This window comes from Taudactylus pleione, unplaced genomic scaffold (genome assembly GCF_031769625.1).
Source record: "Taudactylus pleione unplaced genomic scaffold, aTauple2 ptg000095l, whole genome shotgun sequence".
Taxonomy (NCBI): Eukaryota; Metazoa; Chordata; class Amphibia; order Anura; family Myobatrachidae; genus Taudactylus; species Taudactylus pleione.
The window spans coordinates 10,879,930-10,899,792 of NW_028284497.1; the positions used below are offsets into that span (position 1 = coordinate 10,879,930).

The 19,863-nt window shown below is 38.8% G+C and overlaps 1 pseudogene; it reads right to left on the reverse strand.

The window, feature by feature from the left end:
- Positions 1-5,513: 5,513 nt before the first annotated feature.
- On the reverse strand, positions 5,514-5,632 carry LOC148526581 (5S ribosomal RNA; annotated as a pseudogene).
- Between the last annotated feature and the right edge of the window lie 14,231 nt (positions 5,633-19,863).

Sequence of the window (19,863 nt, forward strand, 5' to 3'; positions counted from 1 at the left end):
CCACCATGGTCCTAGCCCACAGAGCCTGCTCCATCACAGGCGGCCAATCTTCCTAGAGTCGTGACAATGAGGCATCTAAAACCCTTGATCAGGGTATGTAATGGGGGTTTAGAGAGAAGTTTAGGAGCCACTGCCCAGGAGTCTGTTAAAAGGCGGCCATTCCAGATGCCCCGCCCCCCGGAAGTCAGGCCACTTCATTTCTAATAGATGTTTAAAAATTGAAAACGTCATTCAGATCAAAGATCTCTTTTAGGAACTGAAGAACTTGATCCTAGATTGATCTTCCCTCATAAAGTTTTTTAAGAATTAAAACATTAAAATAAATAAATACATTAAACATTAAAATAAATAAAAAAATTAATATTTAAAATAAATAAATTAAAAACTAATCAATCTTTCCATCCTTTCCCTGCCTTCAGTCCATAAACATATTCCAACTCCGTCGGGCCTCTGACCTATTTAAGGAAAACATTCTTGGTTTTTAAACTTCCTATGGGTCGTATAGTTTATTAAACTGTCATCCTGTCTACCACTGCAATGCCACTCTGTGCCATGTTGGAAGCTGAACTGCTGCATGCTAGTGCCACACACTGCTGTTGCTTAACTTAGTCAGCCAGCTAGTTGAATGCAACCTTTTGGCCTAACTAGATGAAATCAATATTGTTAGCTGTGAGGTGGTCAAAATTTACTGGAAATGACTGGTAATAAATGTTATTGAGGTTAATAATACTGTAGGAACAAAAACAGAGCCAAATTATGTGATTTTAGCTGTTATGATTTTTTTTAGAAACTACTGTTCAGTGGTTGTTTTAACTACCTGTATTGTTCTCCTCTGTGCTAGTGATTGCATGGCAATTAAAGCAAGTGGTTTCTTCCCCAGTGAGCTATGTCGGGTACTGGGGTGTTTATATTTAGTTCCCCTTCTCATGTCAGTTGTATGGAGGTTCTTTGCATTTTGCTTCTGTACAATTTAATGTTGCTTTATTTTGAACTAGTTATCAGGTGGAATAGATTTTTGTGGGTTTTTACACTTCTAAGTAATGATAATGTCCTTCATTGTCGGTCAGTATTGGTTTAGAAGCAAAACTGTTCTTTTGTAAATTTACTCCTAAGTGTGTCCCCAGTATAGAATTACTTTCCTTCTCCTAACAATACTAGAGGCAGTAAAGAGTTTTGTGTATCAGAAAGCCCCATTATAAATATATATTTGATATATTTTTATAAGTGCTATTAACATTAGCTCAGTAATTAGAGGAGATGGGGTTATGTAACCATGGGCTGATTGGCACTATGGCAGGGGAATGTTTGTTTTACTGCTACAGTGCTTTTTGCCCCTAAATTCTGTCAATACAAGTGTAGACTGTCATAACTTGAGCTATTTTTTATTTTATTTGAGGCAGGGAATGATTAAAAAATAATTTTAATTTTTTTCTATCTGGTGCAAAGTTCAACCTAATGATCTTGCCCAAGAAGCAACAACAAATGTAACTCTAAAGAAGTTTAATATGCACCTTCCACCACCCGTAATTGACACTTGAGATGACTGAACACTATGGAAGCTCACCCCTTCTCTCCACTTTTATCTCCCTTCTAACATAGGGAGGTGCACAGAGTTGCAATGGGCAGGTATGTCTTCATACAGATGTACACACTTTTAATACAGATGCACAGTAATTAAAAGCACATTCTGCACATAAAAGTTGGATTTCCAGTACATCCAAATCAACATCAGTCCCTGTGGCAGTTTGGCAAATGCCACTCTAAATGCATTTTCATTCCATTCGTTTTCTCTTGACTGAGCAGGGTGCCTAACACTCTATATCAGCTCCATGGGTGGACCTTTGTGGTTCTTCCAACTTTCTGACGGGGCCAGTCTTGCAGACAGGTCAGCCAATCATGTCACCTGCTGTGTGATCATGCAGCAGCTATAATTATGGTGGCTGCGACAGTCACTGTCAGTTCATATTCATAAGCAGAGAGAGATGTGTCACTGAAGAAGAGCTCATGAGACCCTTGAAGAAGCTGAAAGACACTGTGAGCAAGGACAAATACATCACATTCGGCAGGAATGTAGATCCAAAGACATTGCTGGTCTACTTGAGGTTGCAGCAGGTGTCACAGAAAGGAACAGCAGCAGTGGAAAGCAACAGTGCTGTACAAAGCTTCCTGTAAATTTTTGGGCACTAGCTTGAGTCACACCATGTAGATTTTGTGTGCTAGGCCCACCCAACACTGACTGATGCCTAATGGCAAGATATAAAAACAAAGGTATCCTATCAAAGATAAAATAGTTTTCCCATCAAATGTCCCTGTTTTCCACAAAATTCCCCTTTATGGGTAAGGGTATTGCTTCCCTCGTTATTAAATCCCTCACAATGTTTTGGGCCAAGACCCTTATATGCAAAATAAGGATAGGAGTCAACCAAGATTAAATAGGGTATAGGTAAAACTTTTAAATCTCCCTATCCAAAGACGGAATCGGTATGAATGGCCGCCGGACGTCAGGCCCGATGGGTGAAGCTCCCGACAGAGGAGGTGAGTAGGTTATCCCTACCCCTTTTTCCCCCTAACCCTCCCTTAGGGGTGCGTAACCCTAACCTCCCCCCTAGTGCCTAACCCATACCCTCCCCTCAGGGGTGCCTAAACCTAACCCCCCCTCCCCGTACCCTAGACCTAATCTTCCCTAATCCTCCCGGGGGGTTGCCTAACCATAACCCCCCACCGGTGGTGCCTAACCCTAACCCCCCCTTTCCCTGGCCTAACCCTAACTCTCCCGGGGTGTGCCTAACCCTAAGTCCACCTGGGAGTCCCTAAACCAAACACCCCCTACCGCCGCTAAGAGGTCCCGTTGCCCGGCTTACCTTCGTTCGTTTTGCCGGGCGTCAGGATTTCAGTGGGTGGTTAATGATAGGCATCGAAATCCCAACGTCTATCATTAGTCCGGGATTTGACAGTCGGGGAGCCAGCGGTCGGCATTTCGACCGCCAGATTCCTGACTACATAGCCTTTAGAACTAATGAGGTTGGCAATACCATTGTTGTTTATTGGTACTGTTTCTTAATGTCTTGTGCTGGGAAATTATTAGTCACAGAGGATAATGTAGCTCAGTCTTTCGCTTAGTGCATCACAACTTAGTTATTGTTTTATTTGTTTTCACACTATTCCAGTTGAAGTTAAGTATTGTTAGTAATGATAGTTTATACAAGGTATATACCACATAGCCTACTTTTAGATTAATACTGAGTTACTGGTATGTGTGGCTGTTATATCTCCTCACAGGAGTTGTGTGTTCCTTGAGCAAGGGGGTAAGTGTTACTGCAGACAGTGTACACTTTGTTTGTGTCATTCTTTGTTCCCCTCCTTCCAGTTTTGGTGATCCTTGCATGGATCACCTCCAGTGCCAAAGTGCTATATAGGTAAAACCTTGTGTGGCATCATAGCCTTTCTTGGCCATTCATTCATCTGGTAAAGATTATTGTCACCATTAAAGTGTTCCCTTCACAGCAGGTAAATAGATCAGTAATAAATATCTTAAAGCGTTTGTTTTCCGAAACTTTTATGATAATGTGAATGATGTGGACTGACAATAAATAATGTAACTTGTGGCATAAAAACATGGTGCCAGTAATTAGAGGTGACAATAATTATGTTTTATGTGTAAAAAATAGGTGTATAATTTATTGTCAGCCCCTTGTATTATCACATTATCATAGAATGTATAAATATTTTTATTTTCTTAAAGTTCTCACTTTGGGTCTGATTCAGCAAGGGACGTACAGATGCAGACGCATGCACCCGGCTGCTGTGAGATTATGCTAATGATTGCATATGCACGGTAATAACAATACAAAGATGCAGATGCCCAGCACTACATAATGCGCCCCCTTCACCCTCCGCTAACATTCATACTGATGCGCAAGGCTGAGAAAACATTGGCAACATTGAGTATCATCGGAGCCGCAAGATAGACCTGACAATATATAGGGTTGACAATGAGCGCCTTCCGTGCTTAAAATATAATCTTAGTTGTAAGTAAAATAAATAAAAAAGTACACATATGTGTGGTCAAATATAAAATTGTTTCAAATTTGTTCAACACTTTCAATAAAAATGAGATATATATAATGGAAAAAAGTGCATAATGCCTATGTAAACTTGATACCTATTGAGGCCAAAGTGCTACGTGTGCTTATTATAGAATTCCAACAAAGTGCAAAAGTGCAAAAAGTACAAAAAAGTGGCAATAGCTACATAAAATTTAGAAAATCATTCAATTAATGAATAACATATACAGGTGTATCCAAATAAACATTTATATTTAATTAGATAAAAGACAATACATACTGTGAGAACAATTCATTTGATAAAAAAGCAAAACTACAATATATACTGTAGCAAAAAATAAGCAAATGGATAAAAAATTGGGGACAAAGGATGAGGATCAAAGTGCTTATCTGAAAAGGATGTTCAAAAGTTCATGAAGGTAAGTGGATAGAGCCTCCCAACATGTTTCATCTGCTTCAGGACTTCATCAAAGGGGTGTGGCTCTGGTGTGTTGTTCCAGCTTATAAACCCCACTAATTGGGACAGACTAGCCCTCATTATGACATCACAAAAAAAAAAGAAAAGGTCAGTAAAACCTAACTATGGGCTTAAGTCCTTGGATAGAATCGCTATAGATGTTATTAATTCAGAAAATTACAAAATCACATCTTTCCTTTCTCTTTCGGGCGTCACTTTGGACCTTCGCCAACGTGCTTTCCCATCTGTCACTTCTGCCCTCACCGTACACCACAGGTGTCGCTTCCGCCCTGCGCTGGATTGTCTGGGGTTTTGCTGCTTCCACCCTCTTCGTGTTTTTGCCAGGTCCGGGTTCCCCCACTCCTTATCGGGTGTGCATCACTTCTGCCTGTCCTCCCCAAGTGTTGTTAACGCATCATCGCTTCAAGTGGTCCACACTTTGCACATGCTCACTGTGTCATTCGAAGCAGCGGTGGCCATGTTCCCAGATTATTAAACATTCATCCATTGTTTCAGGCAGCTTTATTGAGAAGTTTTCACTGTGCATGAAGTATCCATTTTACTAAGCGAACACATAGGGATAAAAAAGGTTTTATCATTAATATTATTTGTTATGCCCTGTTAATTATTGTATAATGGAAGCCACTTTTATTAAATAATTTTGTTTATACTTCATCCATTCGTATATTACACAGTATATAGCATTTCACATGGATGGATCTGCCATCTCTCAACCATAATATAGAATTCAATATTTTTTATGACCAAAGCATTGCTAAGGGGTGAGGAATTATATTATAAGCTATAGGTTATTTTACAACTTCCTATAGAGGTTAACGAAACCAGTAAGAAATTTCCATATTCACAGCAGCCACAAAAAATAAGAGACCATGATGTTCAGGAATAGATCTCTTACATATTGAAATTTTATAAAGCATGATCCTTCTATGATGCAGTAGTCTGGATGGTCTATACAGTGCACAGTTATTTCAAGTCTACAGTACCCAGTCTTCCCAGGAGGTCTCCCATCCCAATACTGGCCAGGCCCAACAATGCTTAACTTCCAAGATCAGACGCCATTGGGTATTAAGAGGGTGGTATGACAGTAGACAAATGTCCAGTACACTGTATTCCCCAGTACAACGTCCTAAGGAAGATCATGATAACCAAATTTGAAAGAGATTCAAGTAATAAAAATGGAGCTATTTCATAGCTATCATTAACCCATATGGAACCAAAGTTCTCAGTTAAAAAATCCAGTACATCTCACGTTGTGAGAGTTTATTAGCCAAGTCTCCTCTCCTTTCTCCTAATATTACTTGTTCAATATGTTTAAAAGTTAGATCCTCTGGGTTGGAGTTATGATGTAATGAAAAATGTTGTGATACGGCATGTCCCTCTACTTTATTCTTTTTATTCCGAACATGTTCTTAAATACGTAGAGGTCTTTTTGTCTTCCTGACATATTGGATTCCACAGGTACACTCCAGTATGTATATAACAGATGTAGAATTGCAATTCATATGTTGCTTAATTTTGTATTCTTTAGAATTGTCCGAGTTTTTAAAAGTTCTCCTTTGTGGATGTAGATATCTACAAATGTTGCATTTCCCACATTTATAACTCCCTGTGCATTTCTCTATGGGGTGAGTTCTTTGGGCATTTGTGTTTTGCATCATGCTTGGGGCTATGGAGTCCTTCAGATATCTGGCCTTTCTATACACCACTGAAGGTTTCAGTGGGAGTATTTCCTTCAGGATTGGGTTCATAAGTAGGATATGCCAATGTTTTGTCAGTGTGTTCTTAATTTTTCTCTCCTGGTTATTGTACAGTATGTGGTTATGAAGGGGACTGCCTTGTCCCTTCGTCTAGCCTTCTCTTTATATGTCAGTGTATAGCTGTATTTGTTCTTTCGCTGTTTCTTCTTTGCTACAGTTGCGTTTGATCCTTTGGAATTGTGAGTGCGGGATGTTGTCCTTCCATCGATTTAGGTGACCACTTTTATAGTGTAAGTAGCTGTTGGTGTCTACCTTTTTTATAAAATTGTTTGTGATTGTTTTGTCTTCCTTGTGTGTTAGCACCAGATCAAGAAATTCAATTGACAAATCGCTGGTACTGCATGTGAACTTGAGATTCATATTATTGCTCATAATGTGAGAGAAGAATGACACAAAGGACTCCTCTGAACCATCAAGTTCTGATCCTAAAAGCTCCCTGTCTGGAGCTTCTAAGTTGCAGTGAGTAGCGTTCTCCAGTCCAGCAGTTCTGTCAGTGCAGTCTCATCCCAGTTCCCCAGACTCAGAGGTGAATTTAAAATGGGTACAGGGTGTGCAGGCCCATTCCACACACCCTGCACCCATATTTCTTAATACTTACCTCTCTGAAGTCCCGCATTGGGTGTCGCAGTCCTGCACAAAAACATCTGGAAAATGGACTTGCGCCCATTTTCCTGGTATGTTGCGCATGTGCAGTGGGGAAATTACCAGGTAAATGGCAGCCATGCCATTTTCCTGGTGACTCGTGCAAGTGCAGTAGACTCTACTAGATGCAGCACTGTGCTCAGTGCACTGCCAGCTACCGGAGAGAGAGGAGGGGGCCCCAGATGGAGACTGCACATGGGCTCCATCTGCTCTTAATACGCCTCTGCCCAGACTCTCACTTTTTCAACTATCTGATTTCATGAGACGCATCAGTTTACTGAACTGCACATCAATAGTACATGTTTCTCACTTCAGTAATGCGAGAAACATCTCAAAGCACTTCTGAGGGACAGACCTTTAGTACAAGGTCTGCCCCAGGAGTCAAACAGCATGATAAAGGTTGTGAAATTTTGAGAGATAACATGCCATACATTTCACACTATTACTTCTGTTTATGCAAAATAGACCCTTTAGTATTTATGTTGAGTTTCTAGTAACTTTATGATAGCATTGCAGTCTGAGTAACATATTGATTGGAAATAACTGACTGTGACAAACATATTATTGCTGATGTTGGAATCCCTAGTAACATAATACCAAAAATCAGCAAAATCAATAATATTACATTTGCATACTTGTTAATTTTGTTCAGTAAATATTAAGCTGCTCCAAAACAAATATGTTCCCAGATTGTGACTAATAATTATTTTATTGAAACATAGTAAACACAACTAAAATGAAGCTACAGTATACCAGACAGGAGAAAATACATCATCTGCTTCATAGCAGGGAGCAGTAAGAACAAGCTGCAGCTATAATTATAAAATAAAAAAGTTGGAGATATTTGTGTTTGTTTGCTGAAAAAGAAAGTGATGAAGAAACTGGTGCTGAAGCTGTGAAATCCTACTTTAAATCTCTATATGGCTGTTCGCGCCAAGTGGACGTGCCTGGCGTATGGCGATACGCAAATTAGGATTAACAGTGTACGCAACGTGTGATGCATACACAATACCTTCCCTTATTGTAACACCACTAATATGCATAATAGATGCTATCTTTATATCAAAAATACAATATTAATACAGTACAATATATCACAGTATAATAACCTTATGAGAAAGCAAGTGAACACACACACACCTGTTTCTGTGGTCCAACGCAAAAAAGAAAATATTGTATTTTAAGTATATATAACATTATTATTACAAGTCATACAGTTGTACAATATAGTTCAAGAGAAGAGGTCATAGTTACTAACCAGTATACATACGTTCGCATGTGCTCCCCGGATCCAGGGTACAGTCATCACCAGATGACTGGTAGAATACAGCTACTGCTCTCTGGATCAGGGGAGCATAATTTATACAGATAAATTATGGGTGTGTATAATAGCAGGCAGTGTCATCTTCCATTGATCCAGGGGCGGGACGTTTCCAGTTGACTGGGGGTCATTGGTTGGTTCAAACAGTGGCCGATGCCTAGGCTCAAGATGCTGTTACAGGAGTTCATCTCTGGGTTTCCTCCAAAAAACTAGCTCAAATCAACCATTGTTATATGCTATTATTAAACATAAATCCGGCATTGCTAATATCTGCTTGCCACAATGTGCGACAATCTATTCGCAATGACTGGATTTATGCTAACACAATTCTGTACATTAGGACCCCAAACATGATGTTAATATGTGGTTCCATCCCTTGACTATATGTATTGTGTGAGCCACGAAAGCTGGGATATATATAATACATTGGACATGTTATATAAATGTCTAATTCATTCTATATCTATACAGTATATATATATAATGAAATTACAATAGAGTAAGATAATGATTATGAAAGGAAAGTTTGGTTTGAAGAAATGCCTCAAAATGCATTGGGAACAATTATGTTAGAAGATTAATGTGTGGCCAATTGAATCAATCTCTCATGGCCACAAGGGGGGAACTGCCACCGCAGCTAGCTGGTAATCATTTGTAAAATTAAATATATTTCTAGGAATATGAGGATAAGAGACATCGCCAGAAATAAAACATCGCCAATTGTTATTTCAGATACACTGCACATATACATTTCAAAGAAATAAATAAATCAAATAGGTTTGAACATACTGTATAAGTTAACTGTTTAGTAGCATGCATGTAGATTTATTTGTTTCACAATGAGACTATGGGTCATTATATAAGAGAAAGTTTTTTTCCTGCTTAGTTCAATGCACACAGATAGTGGTATGCATAGGTGTATGCCTACAGTTCTTAATGAGGATCAAAGTATTGTACCTTTGGTAATTATAAACTGACATGTCTATTGTCCAGTATGGGCCAAAAGAGGAGCCATGATATCAGCAGATAAGAAGTCATATATTTTGTTAGATCCCAGGCATGACAATGTTTATTTACACATCAAACACAGGGGAATGTTGATGAATAGAAATTCCACATTTTATGAAACCATGGTTGTTTGAGCAGAAACATCCAACCCATGCCAGCAAACATGACCCACAACTCCTTGGAGGTTAACTGGCTAACCCATAATTATCTATTGCATTAAAATCTATGAGAATATGCCAGTTAATGGTAAAATATGGGATATAAGTTACTTTGTAGTGTATTTAATATTTTTGACTTTGACAGTCCAGCCTTTGATAGTCTTCATAAACTATCATACTTCAAAAAAACATATTAAATACATACAAACACTAATTGATAACTTAGGCATATGTATACATATCTATATCACAAGTCAGACATCGACTATTCAATCTGTGTTGGGGACTACAATGGTAAGGGCAAGTCAACCTATACGCAATCAACGGATCCTCTGGGGATCATTGGTAGAACGTTGGAGCTCATCTAACCTATAAAGAATGCTTGGGGAAATTAGGACTACATTTTCTATGATGTCTGCTGTAACATTTACTATACATATAATTAAGCATGACTAAACCTATTCACATTTCTATTACTTGATTGTGCTTTAAATTTCAGGATTATACACCAAATCTGCCACATTTTCAACACTGCCCCTCCACAGACTCATTAGATTTTTATTTCTGATTGCCCTCTTTTGCTGGGTCATAATTGGAACACATTTGAATATCAGGCCGATAAGTATGATGACGCCCAGGATACAGAGTAGAAGTTTCCCTACATTCGTCACCATTTCTTGTGCCCACTCTCCTAACCCAGAGAACCACTTGAGTGGGTTCAACCAGGTGACCCATCCAGTTAAATCCTTGCCCACGGCAGCTAAAGTGAGGTTGTGCTTCCTCCTAAATTCCCACTTAGCTGCAGTATTTCGTCCATTTTCTGCTCATTCACCTCCTTCGGATCATCTGTACTATTGGTGATGTAAGTGCAGCATTTTATTCCATACTGAGTTGCTAAGGTTACACAGTACCCATCCATTACAGCCGTGACATAATTCAAAACCATCCTGTGTTGCACAAGCTCTTTCTTGTAGGCTTGCAATTCCCTACCAGTAAACCTGAAGGTATCATCATACATCTCACTGATGTTATCAATCAAATTTGCCAATGCTTGGATGTACCTATAATTTATAACTACTCTGGCCATACGGGTGATATCTAAGGCATGAGGAATTGAATCCCGGTGGATTCCTGTATCAAATTTGAGGCTAAGGAGTCTCCCCTGTCTATGATGTGTCTTTTATAAATGTATTCATAATGAGTATGGCTATAAGGAGACGGAGAGTTGTGGTGAATGTCTATCATTTTATCATGAGTAAGGGTCATGATTTCTGGTAGTACCCTTCCGAGATAGCATAAACCTTCAGAGTTCGGAGAGAGCCACTTGTACGCTTTCCTTCCACATATGAAATACACATCATCTGGGAGAACATAAGGAACAGAATGCATCATTATCATTGAACACATTATTCTGACAAAGAATCCTGTCCCCATCTCCCCCATTTGACTGGTATTCGTTTCTGGGTGTATATGCTCAAGTACAGTTCAACAGTGCTACCTTTCTGTCCTCCTGGAACAGGTTCTCAAGTGATATTAGTGTGGATTCACCTTTTTCTACTTCACGAGTTCTCTCCAGGTTAGCGACCTTCTTGCAATGGGAGGAGTGGACCTAAGTCTCTCTCTCGGCTACTTTCAGTGATGTCGTGCTGATCAACAAAACTTGGTATGGTCCTTCCCACCTGTCTATTAGGAAAGCTGAGCGTAGTCATCCTGGGGATCTATCATTACGTGTGGCTGTCATCCAAAAAGGTTTTTGAAGGGTGATAGGTTAAGCGGGGTCTGGCAGTGGTTCTGATGCTAGTGCCTCTGGTCACATTTAATCCTGTTTCAGTCATCACCTTGCTCAATTTGTTCTTAATAGTGCTGTTCATTCTCCCCAACTTCGCACTGGCTTGGGGTCGGAAGGGAGTATAAAGTTTACTATTAATGCCCATGAGCTTACACATGACCTGAAAGACTTCACCAAAAAAAATGGGTACCCCTGTCACTTTCAATAATCTTAGGGATACCATATCTATACACAAATTCTTGTACAATTTTTTTTTTCGGTAAACACGGCAGTATTTGAAGCAGCAGGGAATTACTCTACCCAGTTTGAGAATATATTAGTGCACACCATATCCTCCCTCACCAGTGTTCTCATCCTCCACCCTTTGTCCATTACAAGGCACACAAACTATAAGGTATTTTTTTTAGCAGTCATACAAGATCTACAGTAAACTGCTCTACTTTATACTTCTATCCAGTCTCAATACTAAAGGGTAGATCAAACTGATAATAGATAGTTATATGTCATCATGCAGAAAGCGTTAACAATTTACTTCAGTTCTGTGGAAACAAAACAATAATATGTTATCATTTTTGACAAAGGCATATAACAAACATGTTTTTCTCTGGTGTAAAGTTGGGAAAAGAAACCTTGATCATGATCCTATAGAGGAAAAGAAAGAAAAGAGCAAAAAAAAAAATAATAATAATAATAGCGCTTAGGTTAATAACGCTCCATGGAGGCTTTTAAATACATCTTAACTACAGGTACCTTTTAAAAACACCTTAAACTTAACTCATGTAGTAACATAAATAGTGTATGAACATCAAACATATACATATAATATATCTGGGTTCAACAAACTTAAACAAAAAATTTAGAGACAAATGATTGGTCTAAGGGTATGATTCTAGTATCTGGCTATATTTCTATATTATTATCATGAGTTATGGATGTAACTCAACAACTCCTTTAGATTGCTTTTATCTAGCCACAAATTGCTGACAATAATCACAAATTAATTGGTCAGGTATATGGTCAATAACTATATGCCAATGAGTTAGAGAATGCAAAATGTTAACAAAGCCTGGTTGTATTGTATTATAGTCTGAGTGGGCCCTTGAAATTTCACATTATTAACTGTTGTTTCTTTAACAATTGAATTAAGTAAATCTGTTCCCCGTGGGGATTTCCAATCTTCCCAAGAGAGTCCGTGAGCATGACCTATTATTTCAATGAATGCATAACAGGCAAGTAAACGTGGAGTGGGAGATTAAAGAAACGGTGAACTTAATTCTGATATACATACAGGCTTTGGCATACCTTGTGTACAATTTCCTGGCATAGTACCTATCCATACAGCGAGTAACGGAGGGACAAAGCTAGGCTTATTTTCCATTGACAGTTACCTTTGACACATATCTAATATTTGCAAGTGTTTCTTTATATACTTATTTACTATATCCAGTAGATGATTATCAAGCATTTAATAACTAGTGGGTCAAAACTGCCCATGTCAGGGAATTAATGTTCACTGTCTTGTGTGATGTCACACCACTCATGCACGAATTTTCCATAATCAGCACCATACCTAGCAAACCCGTATCAAATTTCCATCCCTTCAGGACATTTGGAACCTGTTGTTTCTATCTCTATTTACAATGCAATAACAAAACCTTGTTTATCTCTGATTGCTTCACTCGGCGTCTATCAGATAATATATATCAACATATATTTCAACGACTCCCCTACTGATTGCCTACTTCAGCGGTCTATCATGGAAAGTATTTCTGCGTGTCCACAGAACACTTATTTAATGCTCATTTAAGCATACCACTTTAAAATTCAGTACTATCATGAATGAACAACTGTCTTTTCTTCAGAAAGACACAAGTCTAGACATTGTACCTTAGTACCATAAAAGCATAAGTCTCTGCAAGCAGTTACTAAATCCAACAACCAATCAATACTTGCATATAAACCATCACACAGAGAATATTGAAAGAGTTTATCTTATGTAATATAGCAATATGAATAAAACAGAAATGCTTTTGAGAAGTCAGATAGTGAACGTTGGTACCAGTTTGTAAAAGGGTCAATGACAGTTTTTTTTCTTGTTCTTTTTATTCTACTAATATCTAATATCATATCTTTGAAGCAAATATTCTATTTTTATCATTTAATAACAGATTAATACCTAATTATAAACCATTTAATAACCTACTTGCAAGTTTACCCAAGATTACTGTATATACCTTTTAAATTATTTGGATAATTAATTCATAAATGAATACACACAGGTATGAAAATAAAGTAAAGGAAAGTAATTCTCAATAACAATTTCTTATTCAATAATATTCACAAATATGTAAAACAGTATTATCATATTTCCAATATTTCAATATGTTTTAACAATATGAGTGTATGTGTGTGCGTTTGTGTGTGTGTGTGTGTGTGTGTGTGTGTGTGTGTATGGAGATTGTAAAAGGGTAGAAATATTTCTTCATGCATTTAGAGCAAATCCGGGACCTATTGATACATTGGGGAATACAATCTATCTGAAGAAAATACTTATGGGAAAGAGAGAGAGAGAGAGATGTGATAGAATAGAGAAAATCTTGTGTGTGGGTGCTATGGGGTATGTGAGAGATTGAAGATTACATGTTACATGAATTACATAACTAATATATATTCATGGGAATAAACACCATATAAGGGATGATACATATCTACCATCTCATTATATGCTTCCACATTCCCCACAAGCACCGGAAGTTACCCAGGCGGACATCTTCCGCTGCATGCTACCTAAATGTTTAGGCGCGAACTGAGCTTTTGTTATCTCAGGCCTATGCAAGTATTATGCAGTTATACTCTTAACACACAATTTTATAATTTCAAACAAATAAACTTATCCGATTTGATTCAGACCTAAAAATGAGTGCTAAAACTTATGGCAACAGTACAAGGACATAATTTATACAGTGTGCATAATTTCGTGGCAACAGATCAAAGAAATAGCTTTTCTTTGTTGTCCCTCAGTCCGTATCAGCACCTCTGAGATTATACAAAACAGATGTGGTTTAACAACATTAGATAGTTTTAAAACAAAATTGTTTTACCTTATAGTGACGTGTCTTTCCACCCTTTGTTGCTAGACCAACGTCTGTGTAGTCATGTTAGTCCGTGAGTGTGAGATGGGCCAGACAAAGCCCCCAACTGTGAAATCCTACTTTAAATCTCTCTACGGCTTTTGGCACCAAGTGGACGCACCTGGCATATGGCGATACACAAATGAGGATGAACAATGTACGCAACGTGTGATGCATACGCAATACCTTCCCTTATTGTAACACCACTAGTAGGCATAATAGTCGCTATCTTTATGTCAAAAATACAATATGAATTACAGTGCAATATACCACAGTATAATAACCTTATGTGAAAGCAAGTGAACACACACACACCAGTTTCTGTGGTCCAACGCACAAAAGAAAATATTTAACTATATATAACATTATTATTACAAGTCATACAGTGGTACAATATAGTTCAAGAAAAGAGGTCATAATTACAAGCCAGTATACATATGTTCGCATGCGCTCCCTGGATCCAGAGTACAGTCATCACCAGATGACTGGTAGAATACAGCTACTGCTCTCTGGATCAGGGGAGCAAAATGTATAGTTAAATTATGGGTGTGTATAATAGCAGGCTGTGTCATCTTCCATTGGTCCATGGGGCAGGATGTTTCCAGTTGACTGGGGGTCATTGGTTGGTTCAAACAGTGGGCGAAGCCTAGGCTCAAGATGCTGTTAAAAGGAGTTCACCTCTGGGTTCCCTCCAAAATACTAGCTCATATCAACCATTGTTATATGATATTATTAAACATAAATCAGGCATTGCTAATATCTGCTTGCTGCAATGTGCGACAATCTATTCGCAACCGCCGGATTTATGCTAACACAATTCTGTACATTATGACACCAAACATGATGTTAATATGTGGTTCCATCCCTGGACTATGGACCTTATTCAGAGGCGGCCGTACGGTCTACGACCGCACGGCCGCCTCGATGTTTTGCCAGTGTGCATGCGCATGAGGGAGCCGGCTCCCTCGTGCACATGCGTGAGACCCGCTACGACCGACAGTGTTGGTCGTAACGGGTCTCTTTCCAAAGGGGCTGAGCTGACGATGTTGATTGACAGCTCGCCCCATTTGGAAGGTGGGCCGGGGGGGTGGCAGCCCAAATGGAGGCGTTCCTATGGGAACACCTGCCGTTTGGGGGAGGCCCCACTGACATCACTAGTGATGTCAGTGGAGAGCTTCCGGCTCAGACAGAGCCAGAAGCTCTCCGGGGCTTATGACAAGTGAGACCATATCCTAGGGTCTCGTCGTAAGCCCCGATGGTCGCGATGGTCTCTGACCATCGTGACCATCACCCGAGCGGTCGTTAGAGCTGTGGGTGTTAACCCACAGCCTAACGACCACAACAGAGGCGGGCGGTCAGGATGCAAGTGGCCGCCCAGTTTCTGAGCGATCGCTTGCATCCTCCGACCGCCTCTGAATGAGGCCCTATATGTATTGTGTGAGCCACGAAAGCTGGGATATATATAATACATTGGACATGTAATATAAATGTTTAATTTATTCTATATCTTTACAGTATATATATATATATATACTGAAATTACAATAGAGTAAGATAATGATTATGAAAGGAAAGTTTGGTTTGAAGAAATGCCTAAAAATGCCTTGGGAACAATTACGTTACAAGATTAATGTGTGGCCAATCGAATCAATCTCTCATGGCCACAAGGGGGGAACTGCCACCGCAGCTAGCTGGTAATCATTTGTAAAATTAAATATATTTCTAGGAATATAAGGATGAGAGACATTGCCAGAAATAAAACATCACCAATTGTTATTTCAGATACACTGCACATATACATTTCAAATAAATAAATAAATAAATCAAATAGGTTTGGACATACTGTATAAGTTAACTGTTTAGTAGCATGCGTGTAGATTTATTTGTTTCACAATGAGACTAGGGGTTCTAGGGGTTATTGTATAAGAGAAAGGTTTTTTCCTGCTTAGATCAATGCACACAGATAGTGGTATGCATAGGTGTATGCCTACAGTACTTAATCAGGATCAAAGTATTGTACCTTTGGTAATTATAAACTATGTCTATTGTCCATTATGGGTCAAAAGAGGAGCCATGATATCAGCAGATAAGAAGTCATATAATTTGTTAGACCCCAGGCATGACAATGCTTATTTACACATCAAACACAGGGGAATGTTGGTGAATAGAAATTCCTCATTTTATGACACCATGGTTGATTGAGCAGAAACATCCAACCCAGGCCAGCAAACATGACCCACAACTCCTTTGAGGTTAACTGGCTAACTCATAATTATCTATTGCATTAAAATCTATGAGAATATGCCAGTTAATGGTAAAATATGGGATATAAGTTATTTTGTAGTGTATTTAATATTTTTGACTTTGACATTGCCTATATGCATTTGCACACTGCTAAGAGCATGAACACAGCAATTAAAAGTCCAAATTGTGCAGTATTAACTAACTGCATCAGGCCCTCTGTCAGATCCAAGTAGAACAGCGTAAGGCAGTGACAATCTGACTGAGCAAGGTAAAACCCTGGGGTTGTAGTGGCAGGGTACCTTTAAGAATTATTGTTGTTAGTGTTAGGCATTTAGAGTTAACCTATAGGGTCTCTTTGATTCTGGAAATCCCTCCCTCCCTTATTTGTTTTTTGTGTAGGTTATGCATGTTGTGGAGGAAAGAACGGTAGTGTGCTTTTTTATTTTTTATATAAGTTAGATGGGTGCACTCACCTTATTCACATATAGGCCACAAAGCCTGTCCGGACGTGCTTTTCAGAGAGTTTAACACCAATGGGGCAGGAAAGTGATAAAGTGCAGAGTGATAAACGACCAACCACTCAGCTCCCAACTGTCATGTGAAAGGTTTGAAAAATGACAGTTGGGAGCCGATTGGTTGGTCATTTATCATGCTTCACTTTATCTCTTCCCGGAGCTTTATACATCTACTCCAATGAGTGATGTGCTTGGTCTGCATGTGTTAGTTGGAGTGTCTGTTCTTGTTTTGTCCGCCACCATACTAACTTTAAGTTCAGAACAATTTTTTTTATAAAATGTTTTTTATTGAAATCAAAAAACATTACAATTAATTTCAATAATAATAATAATCATAATAATAATTCAATAATTAATAATTCAATAATTAATAATTTAATAATTAACAATCTTATGTCAAAATAAAATGTTACCTTTATTTTGATTCCAACTCCTGTTGTCTGTGTGTTTATTTTTAGATAAGTTTTAGTTGTGATAAATATTTAAGGTATAATGCAGATATCAACCATTGGGGAGTTTAATGTTTTTTTATCTGCTCAGCATGAATCCATAAAATTCAAATGGCTATTGTCCTTCTGAAGCACAAATAGTGTATGACAAAACATGGGCTTTTTTCAGTTGCTCTTCACTTGCTGAGCAGGAGATTCACATGTTCAAATATCTGTTTATTTCCACTTTCTCACTATTTCTCCATGTAGCAAATTAGTTTCCCCTCCATTTCTATCACCACTTACTATATTGTGGCAATACAATAAACCAGTTATCACTTTGGTTTATAAAATAAATACATATATAGCGGGAACCCCTGTCAGCTGATGCTGTGACTTTTTCAGATAAGCCTGTTTTGAACTTTTTTAATGTATTACACATTTATTTGTATGTTTCCATTGTATGTCCTAATAAATTGTCTCTGATAATACACTATGAGAGTGTTCTCTCTCTCCTATATATACATTAATGAGCTTGGATCAAGAGCTGAACCTAAAAAATCCTATGAGGGAGATACAGATATTTTAAGGTATACTACATGCTTGTCTTCTAGTATACCACGGTACACATACTAAGTGTTTATGATGTGTGTATAAAACCAATAAGCATATTACACTATGAGGCCCTTGTTTTTCACCTTTTGTATTGCAAGAACATCGGGAACCTCACAACAAAGGTCCATTTGGAAAAACACAAGCTGTAACTGTTGACATCAGGACTATAGTTGATGATTATACTGAACTTCTTATTTGAATTAACAGTTGTACAGAACGTCTGAATGGTTAAGCGCTGTAACTAGTACCTGTATAGTTTGAATATATATATATTCAATCACTGGGGCAGGTGAGCGGCACTATGGGACTAATGCAGTAAGGGTTAACTTACTCCTTTGCTGGGTCAGGATCAGCAGATGTGCACACTGTATGCATGACCTGGCCTGTCAGCTGGCAAATGAACAGTAATAGTGAAATGTCAGATTTGGGGTTCCATTCTAACATGTTTGAAATCCATAAATGATTAAAAATAAAAAAACAAAATGAAAAATGTTTATGGTCTGATTCTGAATTGGATGCAGCGTGTGTCACATGTCTTTTGCCACAGTTATGCCTGTAATTTTATGTTAATACCACTAAAAGCCACATTCCCTGGTGTACAACAGTGGGTATACCTGTATAAGGACTAAGACACCCAGTTAGAGCATCTTTAGATGCTGAGATATAGCTTAGTGCGTCTTTACATGTAACTAGGGGTGTGCACCGGCCACTTTTCGTGTTTTGTGTTTTGGTTTTGGATCTGGATCTTTCTTTGTGTTTTGGATCTGGATTGGTTTTGCCAAAACCACCCTTACGTGTTTTGGGTTCTGGGTTTTGTGTTTTGGATCTGTATTTTTTTTTAAAAAGCATAAAAACAGCTAAAATAACAGAATTTGTGGGTTTTTCTGCTCCTATGCTATTATTAACCTCAATAACCTTAATTTCCACTCATTTCCAGTCTATTCTGAACACCTCACACCTCACAATAGTGTTTTTATGTCCAAAAGGTTGCACCGAGGTAGCTGGATGACAATGCTAAGAGATACGAGTGGGCGGCACAAACACGTGGTCCATCTAGGAGTGACACTGCAGTGGCAGACAGGATGGCAGTTTGAAAAACTAGGCCCCAAACTATACATAATGCAAAGAAAAAAAAAGAGGTGCAAGATGGAATTGTCCTTGGGCCCTCCCACCCACCCTTATGTTGTATAAACAGGACATGCACACTTTAACAAACCAAACATTTCAGCGCCAGGGTCTGCCACACGACTGTGGCTGAAATGATTGGTTCGTTTGGGCCCCCACAAAACAAGCTGGCAATTAATCTGTCCCTGCACAAACTGGCTCTACGGACGCAAGATGTCGTCCTCATCCTCCTCATCCACCGATTCCTCACCCTCTTCAGTGTTGTGTACATCCTCATCCTCACAGAGTATTAATTCGTCCCCGCTGGAATCCACAACCACATTTCCCTCTGTACGTTCTGGAGGCTGGTCTCCCTGGAAGAGTTGATAATTCATTTTATGAACATCATCTTCTCCACATTTGTGGAAGCAACCTCCTATGCCTTTCGCTGACAAGGTTCCCGGCTGCACTAAACACTCTTTCGGAGTGCACACTGGAGGGGGGGCAACTCAGGTAAAATAGAGCCAGTTTGTACAGGGACCTCCAAATTGCTTCTTTTTCCTGCCAGTACAGGTACGGACTGTCTGACATGCCTACTTGGATGCTGTC